The sequence below is a fragment of the Aquarana catesbeiana genome, linkage group LG07 (assembly GCF_042186555.1).
Source record: "Aquarana catesbeiana isolate 2022-GZ linkage group LG07, ASM4218655v1, whole genome shotgun sequence".
Classification (NCBI taxonomy): Eukaryota; Metazoa; Chordata; class Amphibia; order Anura; family Ranidae; genus Aquarana; species Aquarana catesbeiana.
Window position 1 is genome coordinate 308800195 of NC_133330.1, and position 18029 is coordinate 308818223.

General features: G+C 45.3%; 1 protein-coding gene across 22 annotated transcripts in view; it reads right to left on the reverse strand.

Annotated features, from left to right (window-relative positions):
• The window catches only part of ADGRL2 (adhesion G protein-coupled receptor L2), a 297985-nt gene extending 297010 nt beyond the window's left edge, over nt 1-975 (reverse strand). For all 22 annotated transcript variants that reach the window (XM_073593665.1, XM_073593662.1, XM_073593661.1 and 19 more), the window contains exon 1: nt 427-975. The gene's annotated coding sequence lies outside the window, so the exon portion shown is untranslated. The remainder of the gene's footprint in view (nt 1-426) is intronic.
• Between the last annotated feature and the right edge of the window lie 17054 nt (nt 976-18029).

An 18029-nucleotide genomic window follows, 5' to 3' on the forward strand; every position in this document is an offset into this window, starting at 1 on the left:
AGGGTGTCGTAAAACGCTCCGGAAAAAATTCTCCAGGTAAAGAACATTCACACATTGGCTTCTGGATCTACACATTTTACAGGATCACCTGAACATACCATGAGCTGTAGAAAGCAAGGGGGGCCCCTAGGAGCCTGAAAATGTAATTGTAGGGGCCCCTCCAGGGTTGATAAAAGCTGCTATTACAGGGATCCTGGACCTAAACCCTTCTCTTACATGCTACTTGTGTGGTTACAATTGTACCAGATTCCCCACAAAAGGAAACATCTACAGAAGACTCCTGTGCTACATTGTAACAGATTCTGACAAAGGAAAGCCAACATTCTCTGGTGATCAGATGAAGGATCTGCCTGGGGTTCTGGTGATCCCAGAGAACCCAGGACAGATCCTCCTGGCTGGATCCCTCCCAGGAATGGCTCCTCTTACCTGCTGCTGATTTGCTCCCAAGCTGGTCAGGTTGCAACAGTAACACAAAAAATAAATAAAAAAATGTCTCCAAGTAACAAAGAGGAAAAGAAGAAGATCAGGGGGGGATCTGGTGATCCTGGGATCCAGTCATCAGGTGTGCAGCTCCTGGGATCCAGTCATCAGGGATCTGGTGGGATCCAGTATGAAGGAGGAGGGATCCAGTAATAAGAGGGGGGTTTCCAGTAATCACAGAGCTGGGATCCAGTAGATCTCTCTCTCTCTCTCTCTCTCCAGGTCCGGATTATTAAGTCAACATTTTGCCAGCAGTTTCTCTATTCTCTCTTCCCATATAAAGCGGTGAGATCCCGGGCAGAGGAGAGGCAGGGAAGGAGGGGGACTCCTCTGCTGGGGGAGTCACAGCTCTCCGCAGCCCGGACTCGGATGGAGTGTCGGGGAGGACGGGAGAAGCGGCAACATTCCGGCCTGGCTGGGCGCTCAGTGTCACATCTCCCCCAACACACACACTGCGGGCACAGCGCGATCCGGCCACAGGAGGAGGAGGAGGAAGGGAGGGGCGGGGCGGGGAAAGAGAGCGAGAGGGCGGGGCTCAGACTACCGCCGGACACACCCACTCCTCCCTTTTTTTTTCTGCACGGACACGCCCACCGGACGGCGCTCCTGGAGATCTGCACCCCCGACATCCCCCCGGATGTGACCCTCCTACCGGGCACCGGGGAGACCGAGACCGGGGGGATACGTCCTCCGATCATAGAGACACATCTCCATACACAAACCCAGCTCACTGTACATCTCCTTTAAATTGGCCATACACTATGCAATCTGATTGTACATCCCTTCTCCATACACTATGCAATCTGATTGTACATCCCCTCTCCATAAACTATACAATCTGATTGTACATCCCCTCTCCATACACTATACAATCTGATTGTACATCCCCTCTCCATAAACTATACAATCTGATTGTACATCTCCTTTAAATTGGCCATACACTATGCAATCTGATTGTACATACCTTCTCCATACACTATGCAATCTGATTGTACATCCCTTCTCCATACACTATGCAATCTGATTGTACATCCCCTCTCCATAAACTATACAATCTGATTGTACATCCCCTCTCCATAAACTATACAGTCTGATTGTACATCTCCTTTAAATTGGCCATACACTATGCAATCTGATTGTACATACCTTCTCCATACACTATGCAATCTGATTGTACATCCCCTCTCCATAAACTATACAATCTGATTGTACATCTCCTTTAAATTGGCCATACACTATGCAATCTGATTGTACATACCTTCTCCATACACTATACAATCTGATTGTACATCCCCTCTCCATACACTGTGCAATCTGATTGTACATCCCCTCTCCATACACTATACAATCTGATTGTACATCCCCTCTCCATACACTATACAATCTGATTGTACATCCCCTCTCCATACACTATACAATCTGATTGTACATCCCCTCTCCATACACTATACAATCTGATTGTACATCCCCTCTCCATACACTATACAATCTGATTGTACATCCCCTCTCCATACACTATACAATCTGATTGCACATCCCCTCTCCATACACTATATAATTTGTACATTTCCTTTCCATACACTATACAATCTGATTGTACATCTCCTTTCCATACACTATACAATCTGATTGTACATCCCCTTTCCATATACAATCTGATTGCACATTTCCTTTCCATACACTATACAATCTGATTGTACATCCCCTCTCCATACACTATACAATCTGATTGTACATCCCCTCTCCATACACTATGCAATCTGATTGTACATCCCCTCTCCATACACTATATAATTTGTACATTTCCTCTCCATACACTATACAATCTGATTGTACATTTCCTCTCCATACACTATACAATCTGATTGTACATCTCCTTTCCATACACTATACAATCTGATTGTACATTAACAATGGCTGTACACCAGTCAATCTAATTGTACGATCCTCTTCCATCCCTATCCAGTCAGGCCAGCTCTTGTACTACAAGAGATTGTACAATCAGATTGGACAGTATATGGTCAGCTGTACAACATAATGGGGTTGTTGGTTCGGTTGTAGAAAATGTTCTCTGCCTGGCTGCCCAGAACACGGCATTATTATAGGAGACGTTATTTCTTAGCTCCGCCCTCCCTGATCGTTGTTTCCGGCTCAGATTGACATCTCTACACAGCGGGAAGACGTGGACCAGCAATACATCTACCGATGTGTCTTCCGTGTGTAATATGTCAATTATTAACCGCTTGGCCTCTGGACGATTTACCCCCCTCCCTGACCAGGCCACTTTTTTTTTGTGATTGTACAATCAAATTATATAGTGCAGAACTGGTCACCAACTATACAATCTCTTTTAAATCAGCCATACACTATGCAATCTGATTGTAGAATTTCTTTTAAATCTCCCAACAGCTATGTACTGTGAGGGCCTTTGTGGTTGGATAGAAATGGTGAGGGTTGTATAGGTTTGTCATCCTATTACATCGTTTTGGTGAATGAGATTGTACAGAGATTGTGACAATCAGATTATAGTGTGTGTGGCTGTCTACCTACAACTGTATGTAGTGCACGGGCCGGCCTCATTGGACAGGATAGGAAAGGATCGATCTACATCGGGGGACACTGATTTTTTATTTTTTTTAATAAAGGAATTGCCAAAAACTGATTTTATTTTTTATTAATGACACTTTTTTTTGGTGAATGAGTACGGATACAATGTACCCCATACTCCTTCATATGGGAGGCGGGATCTGGGGGCTCCCTTGGTAAAGGGGGCTTCCAGATTCTGAAAAAGACCCCCATCCACAGAATCCCACAATCATTAGCCGGGGTTGTCGGAAAGAGGCCCTTGTCCCCATCAACATACTTTGGGTCAGAGCCCCGCCCCCCCCTCCACCCCAAAGTTCAGGAGGGGGGGCGCCCTCTCGTAGACACGTGCTGACTGGGCAAAGCCTTTCCCAATCAGATCTTAGAATGCACTGTGCAGCGCGCAGTGCATTGTGGGGCACTTGCAGGGCCGGTGCTACCACTAGGCAAACTAGGCAGCCGCCTAGGGCACCCGGCCACTGGTGTTCCTACTCTCTTCTCTCTGCAGCAAGCAACTAAGTCTCAGCATCAGCAGGCAGCCGCTGCTCTTTTTCGCACATTCCACATAGACTCCCGAATGAATGGAAGCAAGCAAACATTCATTGATGGTCCCTGGTAGGCTACATTTGATGGGCGCTTCATTAAAAAGGTGGGGTCTACATGGGCAGGGCAAAGGGGGTGGAGTCAGGGGAGTGGCAAAATGAGGTTTCACCTAGGACAGTGATGGCGAACCTTGGCACCCTAGATGTTTTGGAACTACATTTCCCATGATGCTCACCTACACTGCAGAGTTCATGTAGTTCCAAAACATCTGGGGTGCCAAGGTTCACCATCACCGGCCTAGGATGTCAAAAATCCTTGCACCAGGCCTGGGCGCTTGGTGGGGGAACACCCTGAAAATTCGGATGTTCCCTGAACAGGTGATGTTCGGGTTGAACTTTTGTTTGGCCCGAACCGTTCACCCAACACTACTTGTGAGTGTGCCTAGGCACTCCTATATCTACAGCCTCATACTGTAAAGGGAAAAGACAAATCACCGCGCTAAGGAGGTCAATCAGGAACCTCTCCTCCAGACTGGAAGCCTCAGGTGCCGGCAATGCTAATAGTAATAAATGTGACAAAAGTCCTGGACAGCCAAAATGATAATCGCCTTTATTGATAAAAAATGCAAAAAAGATACAAAAATACATGCCACAGCAAGAAGTACAGGAAACTGACGCATTTCACACTATAGTTAGTGCTTAATCATGATTAAGCACTAACTATAGTGCGAAACGCGTCGGTTTCCTGTACTTCTTGCTGTGGCATGTATTTTTGCTGTTTTTATCAATAAAGGTGATTATCATTTTGAGCGTGGCTGTCCAGGACTTTTCTCACATTTATAGCCTCATACTGTAGCTGTATATCTGCAGTGTGAGATCTAAGGTACCGTTGCCTCTGACTGTTATGCCGTGTACACACGGGCGGACTTTTCAACCGGGCTGGTCCAACGGAACGAATCCGTTGGACAATCTGATCGTGTGTGGGCTTCATCGGACCTCCAGCTGACTTTTTCTGTCGAAAATCAGACGGACTTTAGATTTGGAACACGTTTCAAATCTTTCCAATGGACTCAATGGTCCAATCGAAAAACCTGTTCGCCTGTATGCTAGTCCGACGGACAAAAAAGGACACAAGGGCAGCTATTGGCTACTGGCTATGAACTTCCTTATTTTAGTCCGGTCGTATGTCATCACGTTCAAACTAACGGACTTTCGAACAGACTTTAGTCCGTTCGTGTGTGGGCAAGTCCGGTCGTTCGTGTGTACACGGCATTAGTGTCACGAGATCTGGAGTGAGATTTGGTGACGCCATCACTTTGCTGCTCACTGTTCTCCTTGCTGGAGGCTCTGATATGAGAAAGCAAAGCCCTGCTCTACCAAGGTGGCCACTTCTATATAAAGACATGGACAAGACACGGGAAGTCAGTAATGAGAGAAGATCAGGGAGACCACCATCAGGGAGACCACAGACAATACTGGTGACGAGTCCTTTGTCCTCTACCTGACATTTCTTAGTACATCTTCCAGAGCTCAGTTCCTCTCTAATGACCCGTCTGCTCACAATGTTATTCCCTACTTCTGGAAAACCGGTTTGTTCAGTATTTGCCGGTTTAGCTTCTCGTGATCCTCTTTGCACACTTTTGTACACTTAGTCCTGATTTAGGGCTCGTCCACACAGGTGGCTGGGGAAGGGGGGGATGGGTGGTAAGCGGTTGAGTTGCAGTTTTACTGCCCCCTCAACTGCCCCCCTCTTAATTTGCAATGAGAGCTAGATAGGGTTGTACACAGGCTGCACCCTTCGCAATTTGACCCCCCCCCCCCCCCGGCCTGAGTAGAAAGAAGATAGACATCAGCATATTGTGACTTCTCTTGGCCAGATATTCTAAATATTGGCTCCACGCAATTATTTTTACATACTATGTTGTCAAAAGTATTGGGACACCTGCCTTTACACGCACATGAACTTTAATGGGATCCCAGTCTTAGTCCGTAGGGTTCAATGTTGAGTTGGCCCACCCTTTGCAGCTATAACAGCTTCAACTCTTCTGGGAAGGCTGTCCACAAGGTTTAGGAGTGTGTCTATGGGAATGTTTGACCATTCTTCCAGAAGCACATTTGTGAGGTCAGGCACTGATGTTGGATGAGAAGTCCTGTCTCGCAGCCTCCTTCATCCCAAAGGTGTTCTATCGGGTTGAGGTCAGGACTCTGTGCAGGCCAGTCAAGTTCCTCCACCCCGAAACTCGCTCATCTATGTCATTATGGACCTTGCTTTGTGCACTGGTACGCAGTCAATTTGGAACAGGAAGGAGCCATCCCCAAACTGTTCCCATAAAGACGCCTTAAGAATTCCCTTCACTAGAACTAAGGGGACAAGCCCAACCCCTGAAAAACAACCCCACACCATAATCCCCCCTCCACCAAATGATTTGGACCAGTGCACAAAGCAAGGTCCATAAAGATATGGATGAGTGAGTTTGGGGTGGAGGAACCTCAACCCGATAGAACACCTTTGGGGTGAATTTGAGCGGAGACTGAGAGCCAGGCCTTCTCGTCCAACATCAGTGCCTGACCTCACATATGAGCTTCTGGAAGAATGGTTAAACATTCCCATAGACACACTCCTAAACCTTGTGGACGGCCTTCCCAGAAGAGTTGAAGCTGTTATAGCTGCAAAGGGTGGGCCAACTCAATATTGAACCCTAGGGACTAAGACTGGGATCCCATTAAAGTTCATGTGCGTGTAAAGGCAGGTGTCCCAATACTTTTGACAATATAGTGTGTGTATATATATATATATATATATATATATATATATATATATATATATATATAAACCATTATATTAAACCATTATTTTACATGTGACTCCGCTTTATAGTCATAGTCTACATAGTCTACCAGTGCCTAGTACAAAGGTGTTGTGTCAGTAAGAAAAACAACTCACCCTTTAAGGTCCCATTCTCACCCAACGTAGTAGGAACCCACGTTCTTGCGCATTTATTTTTAATTTTATTTTTAATTTCTTGTGTTTTCATGTAACGTACATAGGACGGTCTATTCAAGTGAATGGGCTGCCCTATGTGCAGCAATTGCGCCAAAGAAGGTCCAGAACCTTCTTGGAAGTGGAGCGTCACACACGAATGCTAACTGCACTTGGGATGCCATAAACAAAAATGGCACTGCAAGCATAAAACATCTTTTTTTTTTTTTTTTTTTTGCACATTTACGAATGCGAGCAAAAAAACGAATTATAGAAACATGAAGGTGAATGCAGCCTTCCTATACTATAGGCACCTTCTGGTGGTCTCATCCCCACTGTGAACTGCAATGCCGCAGAAAGCCAGCAGGGGGGATATCATCTGACCCACAATGACCCTTTACTGATCCTTTAAATGTAAAAAATCTGAGCTCCTTTCCTGGGTAACTCAATTTGTTACAATGAAAATCGAATTATTAGCAAAACAAGTGAGAAGGATGGAGAAAAGGTGAGAAATTCTGCTCCATGCGTGGTGGAGCAGCTGCTGTACAATGGAACTAAGCCCAAAATATGAACAGTTCCATTGCTGGCAATGGGGTGAGACTTATCATGCGGTTTGGAACTGTCGAATCACATGACAAGTCACACCGGCGTGAACGGGGGGGCTAAAGACAGTTTTTTGGGGTTTTTTTTAGCTTTGGACCGGGTGGAGAAGGGTTAGAACACCTGTCAATTTTTAGTGCTGTTTGTGTCCCATTAGGTTGCATTCACAACCTCTTCGTGAGCGCGCATAAAAACGTGCATTTTTGTGCACGTTTACAAAATGTGCAGGAAAACGCCTGTTTTGCCTGCGGTGCCATTCATTTTTAACTGCATCCTAAACGTGGCAAGCAGACATGTATTTTTTGTATGTAATAAAATGCACAAAAAAATGCATAAAAAAAATACGAAGCTCAACACTCAAAAAGGTAAATGAGCTACTTTGACTCGTTTGAAGTAGTACATTAGGACAGCCCATTTGAATGAATGGTCTGCCCTATGCATGTAGCACAAAACTGCGTCAAAGAGACGCGACACGTGACCTCTTCATTCATCGCTGTCCAGGCTTCATGTCTCCTTCTCATCGCTCGGCTTCTTTGGAGGAAATTTTATGTCAACTCCGTTCCAGAAAAAGATAAGGAGCCCGGCTGAAATATTCACTCAGGATGAATGTCCACCTGTAGTTTTGGAGGAAGGGATAGTCTGCAGGAGAAAATGGTAGTCTGCAGGAGGAAAGGATAATCTGCAGAAGGAAAGGGTAGTCTGCCGGAGGAAGGGATAATCTGCAGAAGGAAGGGATAATCTGCAGGAGGAAAGGGTAGTCTACAGGAGGAAGGAATAGCCTGCAGGAGGAAGGGATAATCTGCAGAAGGAAAGGGTAGTGTGCCAGAGGAAGGGATAATCTGCAGGAGGAATGAGTAGTCTGCAGGAGGAAGGGATAATCTGCAGGGGGAATAAGTAGTCTGCAGGAGGAAGGGATAATCTGCAGGGGGAAAAAGTAGACTGCAGGAGGAAGGGATAGCCTGCAGGAGGAAGGGATAATCTGCAGAATGAAAGGGTAGTCTGCAGGAAGAAAGGGTAGTCTGCAGGAGGAAAGGATAGTCTGCAGGAAGAAGGGATAATCTTCAGGAGGAAGGGGTAGTCTGCAGGAGGAAAGGATAGTCTGCAGGATGAAGGGATAGCCTGCAGGAGGAAGGGATAATCTGCAGAAGGAAAGGGTAGTCTGCCGGAGTAAATGATAATCTGCAGGAGGAATGGATAATCTGCAGGAGGAAGGAATAGCCTGCAGGAGGAAGGGATAATCTGCAGGAGGAAAGGGTAGTCTGCCGGAGGAAAGGATAATCTACAGGAGGAATGAGTAGTCTGCAGGAGGAAGGGATAATCTGCAGGAGGAAGGGATAATCTGCAGGAGGAAGGGATAATCTGCCGGAGGAAAGGGTAGTCTGCAGGAGGAAGGGATAATCTGTAGGAGGAAAGGGTAGTCTGCAGGAGGAAGGGATAATCTGTAGGAGGAAGGAATAGCCTGCAGGAGGAAGGGATAATCTGCAGGAGGAAAGGGTAGTCTGCAGGAGGAAGGGATAATCTGTAGGAGGAAGGAATAGCCTGCAGGAGGAAGGGATAATCTGCAGGAGGAAAGGGTAGTCTGCAGGAGGAAGGGATAGTCTATAGGAGGAAGGGATAATCTGCCGGAGGAAAGGGTAGTCTGCAGGAGGAAAGAGTAGTCTGCACAAGGAAGGGATAGTCTATAGGAGGAAGGGGCAGTCTATAGGAGGAAGGGGCAGTCTATAGGAGGAAGGGGCAGTCTATAGGAGGAAGGGGTAGTCTATAGGAGGAAGGGGTAGCCTTCAGGTAGAAAGGATAGTCGGCAGGAGGCCAGGATAGTCTGCAGCGGGAAGGGATAGTCTGCTGCAGGAATAGATACTCTGCAGAGATGGGGGATGGGAACGCTGTTGCCATAAATTTCATTATGAGAGTATCAGAATTTCAGCGTATTTTAGGAAGCCATCCTGTACTGAATGAGGGAAAATACAGCTTTTGTTCTTTTATTTCCAGTATAAATGAAGACATTTGGATGGAGTGGGACAGGGTTAGAACCTCTGTATTCTTTTGACTATAAATAGACTTCTCCAGCTGGGTGACCCCCAGTCTCCGAGGAGGACAGTTTTTATTAAGATCTCTTATCAACCAGCTAAAGATTTGTATCCGGCAACTTTCATCTCACTTCTGTCTGTGTCCCCCCTATAGAGATCCACTCTCTGTACCTGTCCTGATCCTCCACTGGGGACTTGTTCCTGTGACAACTGTCTAGGAGAAAAATTTTTTGTCACATTGGAAAGATTTCCTCTCACTTCCTGTTGAGTCTTTAGGACAGGAAGTGAGGGGAAGTCTACCTAATGGAACACAGATGGCAAAAAAAAAAAACTACGCAAAGGTCCTATAATTCCTACCAAAATGAACACAGCAATGTTTCTTGGATGAAGTGCCTGATCACACTGGAACGCGGTGTGGGAAACCTGTGTTCGGGGCGTGTCTCCCGCACCACATTCCAGACACATTGCGTGTGCGATCTGCTGCCGGTGTCAATAGATTCCTAACAACACCCCAAACGTAGCGTGTTTGCTGCTCCGAATCGCAGGTACCGCAGTGCCAGGATTTATTACTTCTTGGTGCTTGTTAACATCGGACTGTTTCAACACACACATGTTTGCTGCATTAGGACAGCCCTTTAGGCCGCATTCACACAATAGCATTTCATCAACCCGCGCAAAATCATGTGATTACACACATATGTATGAAGAACACACTGCGAAAAGGCCACATGCTATTTAACCACCTCAATACCAGGCACTTTTACCCCTTTCCTGCCCAGGCCAATTTTCAGTTTTCAGCGCTCTCACACTTTGAATGACAATTGCGGTCATGCAGCACTGTACCCAGATTACATTTTTATCATTTTTTCTCACACACATATAGAGCTTTCTTGTGGTGGTATTTAATCATCACTGGGTTTTAAAATTTTTGCTAAACAATCAAAAAATGTTTTAGTTTTTGCTATAAAATTTTAATGGGCACTTATGAGGAGACACTAATAGGCACTGACAACCTGCACTGATGGGTATTCATAATAGGGTTGCCACCTGTCCGGGATTCACCCGGACAGTTCAGGTTTGGAATCCTGTGTCCGGGTTTCAGACTGCCTGAACACATTATTTAGACCGGACTATGGCTTCCCAGCAAGGTTTCTGACTGCAGCTGGTACACTTTCACACTGCCCAAAGCCAGCATTAAAGTGGATGTAAACCTGAAATGTTTTTTTTTTTTTTTATATCATACTGTAGAGTATAAGATTTCCTATCATTTGAGCCCAGTCTCGCCACAAAGAGTTAATCCAGCTCTGAGCAATCCTCTTTTATTGTTCAGTGAGATAAAACTTGACAAACTGAGAAAAACTTTGTCAAATCCTCCCCCTTGCTGTGAGTGACAGGTGATTTACATATCTCCTGCACTAGCCTAAGACATGCATTATTTTTTAATTCCCTCCCCCACTCCTTTCTTCAGCAGCTCTGCAAGGATTGGCTGTTCCACACCTCAGCATGATTTGGCATGCTGAAGTCATGTGGTTACTTTCCTGTATTTTCACTGGATGTTAGAGATCATAGCAGAAGTTCAGTGTAAGAAATACACAGGAGAAAATGCATATTGACAAGGGGAGTGTAGAGGTGGGCGGGGAGTCTACTGACATCACGACTCCACCCACCGAGCTCCAGACAACAGACCCGCCCACAGAATCTGCAGTTTTTCGGGTTTCATAACAGACAGAGGGGAGACATTTGACAGGTAAAGATACATGCAGGAGGCATGTATATCCTTATAGATAACCCCTATGGCAGTAGTTTAGAAAGGATGACATTGGGTTTACATCCACTTTAACAACCCCCCCCCAAACACACACACAGATGGGAGAGGAGAGAGGGCTCGATCTGCACCTCTTCCTTCCGCCCCCACCCCTCTGTGTCTGCCCACACTCCAATCCCAGTGCTGTGCATCAGAAAAGGAAAGTGGGGGTCGGAAATTATAAATCTGGATGAGAAGTGCTGACTACAAAGGGGTGAGTGAGCTCACCATCCATCCCTGCCTGTGACTGAAGTCTCCCCCCTTCTCTCTCCTGTCTCTGAGTAAGTACACTAAGGTAAATCAGGGTTCTCAGAGCACCCCTTACATCAGAGTTCCCCTTTACATCAGAGGCCGCAGTGTCCCCCCTTACATCAGAGTCCTCTCCATACATCGGAATTCTCAGTGTTCCCCCTTTAATCAGGGTTCCCAGAGCATCCCTTATGCTAGAGTCCCAGGAATTCTTCCTGACATCAGAGTCTGCAGAGTCCCTCCTTATAGTGAAAGTGAAGTCTGCGAGTTCAGATGTAAAAGGGGAACTCTGCGGCCTCTAATGTAAAGGGGAACTCTTGTGATTAACTTCATATGATTAGAAATGTTATTTAATAGCAAAATATATGTATAGTTTATACTACAAAACAAAGTTGTTGTGCTCCGCGAAAAGTATTTGGGTTTGAATTGAAGAAAGGGTGGCAACTCTAATTGATAACCTGCACTGATGAGCACTGATAACCTGCACTGATGAGCACTGATAACCTGCACTGATGAGCACTGATAATCAGCACTGATGAGCACTGATAATCTCCACTGATGAGCACTGATAACCTGCACTGATGAGCACTGATAATCTGCACTGATGAGCACTGATAATCTCCACTGATGAGCACTGATAACATGCACTGATGAGCACTGATAACATGCACTGATGAGCAGTGATAATCTCCACTGATGAGCACTGATAATCTGCACTGATGAGCACTGATAATCTGCACTGATGAGCACTGATAATCTGCACTGATGAGCACTGATAACCTGCACTGATGAGCACTGATAATCTGCACTGATGAGCACTGATAACATGCACTGATGAGCACTGATAATCTGCACTGATGAGCACTGATAATCTGCACTGATGAGCACTGATAATCTGCACTGATGAGCACTGATAACCTGCACTGATGAGCACTGATAATCTGCACTGATGAGCACTGATAACCTGCACTGATGAGCACTGATAATCTGCACTGATGGGGCTGCACTGATTATCAGCGTAAACAATCTACTGACAGTCTTGCCGCTTATCAGCAGTCCTTTTCTCACACAGACACAGCTTGTGAGGAAAAGACTGCAGATAACCGGCAAGTCTGTTTACATGTGATCAGTAGTGATTGGACACAGCTGATCACATGGTAAAGGGCCGCTGTGAATGTCTGAAGGACACATCGATCACAGAGCGTGCCCGATGCACCAGAGGGCGCCCTCCCAGAACGAGAGAGCCACGCTGAGACTGTCTTTCAGCTATAGCGCAGCATTAAAGTGGTTACGTTTTGCCATGGCTGGAAAGCACAGCATTGGGGGGGGGGGGGGGGGAGTAAAACCGCGACTCAACTGCCTCGTTTTGCTAACCCTTGGCCGCTTGTGTGAATAAAGCCTTAACGCAATTTTGTGAATAAGCCCTCACTAAGGTTTTAGACCTGAATTATTCTTATAAGTCTGCTCAGCCAAGTAGAACATGTTTATATTGTTCCGGTACGTGTTGTAATGATAAGAAATGACTCAGCGCCACTCCTCTGACATCACCCCTTCCTTCACTCTGACATCATCACATTGTACAGGCAAGGAGGACCTCACTGTCCCTCTATTGTACTCCACAAGGGTTATAATGACTAAAGCTTCCCTTTCACATTATAATTACCACATGCTTAAAGGGAAACTAATTGTTTGGGGTCAGTTTTATGTTACTTTTTCTAGTGTATAAGGTTTCATATTCATATTTTATATCTGTTTTATGGTGGGCCATACATGCTTTTTTTATCCAATCATTGTGTGATTCAATCAAAACGATCAGATCTGCAAACAGTCAAATCACCAAAACCTCCCTTCTGATCAATTTAGACTCAATTTCAATCAGACTCCTACAAAAAAAATGAGTAAATCGACCTGGCAGAAAATGATCGATTGTTTAGCATTGTTTTGCAGCACCGAGATACTTTGTTCATGAATATTATTTGATTTGTTTTTTATTTTATTGATTTATTTTAAATAAATAAATACAAATTAATTAAAATAAAATTATTTTATTTATTTTGTTTTTTATTTTATTAATTTATTTTAAATCAATAAATAAAAATTAATTATAATATAATTTATTTTATTGATTTATTTTAAAACAATAAATAAAAATAAATTATAATAAAATTATTTTATTTATTTAGTTTTTTATTTTACTTTAATTTTTTATTGCATTTTTATTAAATAAATACATTTTAACGTCTTTTTTAATTATTATTATTTTAATCATTTTATTTGTTTTATTTGAATATTTGTTAAAAGAGAAGTATGGGATTTTGCTTTTTTTCAAGAATCATACTTGCCTAGCTGGATCAATCCGATCTGTCCCATGCTGCATCTGTTCCCCGGCGCCTCTAAGATTGAGAGCAGTGTTTGATCGCTTGGTTCTCACAGCTCCAAGAGCAGAGAAGTGACTGTCAGACAGCAGCTCTCTGCTCTGCCCACCCCCCCTGCACTCATTGGAGCACTGGGCTGTAGAGGGGGCGGGAGCAGCCGGCTCAGCCTCTCAGCTTCTGGCTGAGAGGCTGAGCCGGGTGCCAGTCCAGACATGTGGGTGGATCCTGACCATATGGTTGTGATCTTGCCCAAGCCTGGACCGGCTCTGTGACGTCAGCTGACAGATATTACCAGGTAAGATCCGGGTTACCAAAGCAGCTGCTGCACACAAAGTGGATTTATATCCTTTGTGGAAAAATCTTCAAAATGAAATGATGTCACATCTTAGGCTAGGTTTAGGTTTTACTGTGTCAAAAATGCTTGTAAAATTGCATGCTTTCCCAACAGGAGGAGAAACGCGTTCCCCTTCAGGAGATGTGTGACATTGCCAATAATTGTTAACTGACATCAACAGTCTCATTGTAGAGTGCACAATGTGCAGCAGGCTTCTGAGCAGACCAGAGACAAGGAGACGATGAAACCCACAGCAACCCATGAGCCCCTCTAGAGTGAACACCAGCATCAGGACTCAGTATCACAGGCTTTAAGTATTCTCACCTTGGGAAGGTTTGCACTAGGCAGCCTGCTGTTAGTTTGTTATGAAAAGATGTTACAGTGGCGAAACATGTCAGGGGAAGGGGGGGGCGTGGCTGGAGCGATGCTGGCTGAGGCCCCATTTATCTACATACTAATGCACTGGGTTGGTGAGCGGCGCCTTTTTTTTTTTTCTTGGATAAGGACTTGTGGGAGATGTAGTCTCCAGGGAGACTGAGCCTATGTCAGAAACCATGAAATCAAACTGAGACAGAAGTACAGTTAAATCACACTTGTTTAATAATAAAAGTAAAAACGTAGTCAAAACATAGCCAAAGTTCAGTAACCGGAACAGATAGTTCTCAAGCCAGAAGTCAGGGATCAATGTAGTGGAACAGCAAGCAGGATCTGGAGCCAGAAGGGATGTCAGCAAAGCAAGTCTTTAAACAGGAATGCAGGAGATAGTCTATTGTGATGTTGACCAAGGCGAAGGCAGAGCTCCACTGGGCTGAACGGCTTAAATAGGCAGGACTGACGAGCAGGATATCATCAACAGCTGAGTAACTGTGGAGAGAAAGGAGCTGGCAATTAGCTGACAGCTGAGCGGCCAGCTCTGAGAAGGAAGGGCGGAGCTCAGCCCTGACAGCCTCTGCTGTAGATTTGCTCTAGAACTACAGGTCCCAGCATTACCAGGCATCTGCAGAGGAAGAAAAAGAGAAGATGGGCTTGGGGCAGTCGTTGGGAAGACGTTGTAGAGCATACACTGTGCACCAGGCTGCTGAGCGGATGATTTGCCGCAGTATCAGGGACACAGAGAGGCAGAGTCGCAGAAATCTCCTGGTCGGTGGGAACACCATTGTCAAGCCTGGTTGTGGGAAGGACATCATTGTAGCTGACATCGCTGAGTCCCGGACACCCTAGGAGTCGATGAGAGACCACTGGCCATACCCTATTGCACTCTATGTAAAGGAACAGTATTGCCCACTCAGAACACCATTCAGTCACCTGTACCCCAAGTTTTAAAAGACTTAAAGTGCTTTTTAATTAAAATAATAAACATGTTATACTCACCTTCTCTGTGCAAAGGTTTCACACAAAGCACCCCCGATCCTCTCCTCCTGAGGTCCCCCCATAAACACTCCTGGCTCCTCCTTTTTGGCAAGTGTCCACCATAGAAAGCCCTTTCTATGCTCTCCGCTCTCCTCCCTCCTCCTAGGCGTCCAATAGGATCACCTGGTGTTTTGGCCAATCGGGAAACGAGTCTCATAACCCGCTTCCTGATTGGCCGGGAGGAGGATTAGCGTGAGAATAGCGAACATTGTGACACAACTGGGTGGGCTTGGAGAGCAGTGCTCTGAGCCCCAAGCCCACTCTTTTTTGAAGACATTATGGCGGACACATCGGACACTTTTGACACATTTTTGGGACCATTGGCATTTATACAGCAATCAGTGCTATAAAAATGCACTGATTACTCTAAAAATTTCACCGGCAGGGAAGGGGTTAACACTAGGGGGTGATCAAGGGGTTAACTGTGTTCCCTAGTGTGTGTTCTAACTGAAGGGGGGAGGGGACTGTCCAGGGGAGATGACAGATCGCTGTTCATACGTTGTATGAACACACGATCAGTCTTCTTGGCTGAGCGAAACGACGTTATGTTATGCCTCTTCGCCCTGTGACCACTAGGGGCGCTGCTCGCCCCCCGGAGCCGATGCGAGTGCCCGGCGGGCGCGATGACTGCCACAATCACTCATGACACACCGAGAACCGGGATCTGTGTGTTTACTTTGGGCAGCAAAGTGGTGTAGTGGGTAGCACTTTTCGCCTAGCAGTAAAAAGGGTCGCTGCTTTGAATCCCAACCACGGCACTACCTGCCTGGAGTTTACATGTTCTCCCTGTGCCTGCGTGGGTTTCCTCCGGGTACTCCGGTTTCCTCCCACACTCCAAAGACATGCTGGTAGGGAATTGGCTTCTGTTCAAAATTAGCCATGGTATGTGAATGTGGGTTGGGGACCTTAGATTGTGGGCTCCTTGAGGGTAGGGACCAATGTAGGTGTACGATGTATATGTGGAGTGCTGCGTGAATTGGTGGCACTATATGGGTACCTTAAATTTAAAAAATAGGGATGATTGTAGACATGCACCCACACTCACTCACTCAGGTTGAACTGGATGGACTGGTGTCCTTATTCAACCTTACTAACTATGTAACTATGTAACTATGAGCGATCGTGGCAGTCATCGCGTCCCCCGGGCACTCGCATCGGCTCCGGGGGGCGAGCAGCGCCCCTAGTGGTCACAGGGCGAAGCGACATAACATAACGTTGTTTCGCCCAGACGTGCCATTCTGCTGCAGTAAAACTGTGTGTCATGAGCGATCGTGGCAGTCATCGCGCCCGCCGGGCACTCACATCGGCTCCGGGGGGCGACCAGCTCCCCTAGTGGTCACAGGGCGAAGCGGCATAACATAACGTCATTTTGCCCAGCCGTGCCATTCTGCTGCAGTAAAACTGCAGCGGCTGTTCGGCAAGTGGTTAAGTTCATGTGTTATTTTGCAACTGTTTCCATACACTTGTTGAGATGTTTATCGCTGCTTTCTATTCCTTTGGCCTTTGGGTTATTGTGTATTGTTGCAATAAATATTCCCTCCCAGCTTTGGCGTGTCAGAGGATCTGGAAGGTCGTTGACATCTGGAACTCAGTGACCCAAACATCAATGGCTTCTTCAATGGTGGCACTAAACGTAAAAAAAAAAAAAAATGAGAGAGAGAGGGAGGTGTTCTACAGTTTTAGGGTGACAACCCTGCTCCATAGATTCAGCACAATGAGTAAGCGTTGTCACCTTAAAACAGGAAGTGTGTTCCTGGCCAAGGAAAAAAAAAAAAAAGAATGCAGCCACTACATCTAAGGATTGGTAAACTGTAATAAATCACATTTTTGTTCACTTGAACTCAGAAGGAACACTGTTCAGATTCCCTGGAATAAGATTCCGCCTTAGGAGTCCGCCTCTTGGTCTCGGCACATCTAAACAAGGCACGACCTATTACTCATATTCATCCATGTGCCACGCCTGGCTGCTTAGACAAACTGTACGTTCCATTTACTGTAATTTGGAAGATGACAAGCAGGTCAGGGGGATTTGCCGGTTAGGAATAAACGAGGACTCCGCGGCTGAGGAAGGAAGGACGACTGTAGGATCCTAAATGTAATCAAAGTTCTCTAGGTCTGTTTCCCTCATTTCCTTAAATTGAAATTATCCCTTCAGGTCTGCCATTGTCCACTGAGCACGTTCCCTGGCTGGGGCAGGAATGTCGCTGTTATCAAAGCCTGGAATCAAAGGCTGTAATCAAACCTAAAGGAACGAACAAAAGGGCCAAAGAAAACCCCGAGCGGATTCTTACTGACAACTGGAAGACGTGCCAGAAAGATATCTATTAATTAAAAAATGAAGCATGTCTTAATGCTGAAAACCTCCAGTTGCCGACTCGTAGAGTGGACAGATAAGGAACGGTTACTCGATGAGGGGGACGCAAGCAAAATATATATATATATATATATATATATATATATATATATATATATATATATATATATATAAAACTTTTTTTTAATTTAGATGTAGGGTGGACTGAAATTAAAAAAAAAAGTTTCATTATTTCTAAACGATAAGTTTAACTAAGCAGACATCCATTAAGTTTGGCTAATAAAACCGATAACTGGTAAATGATACATTAGGAATGCCTTCGGTAATATGG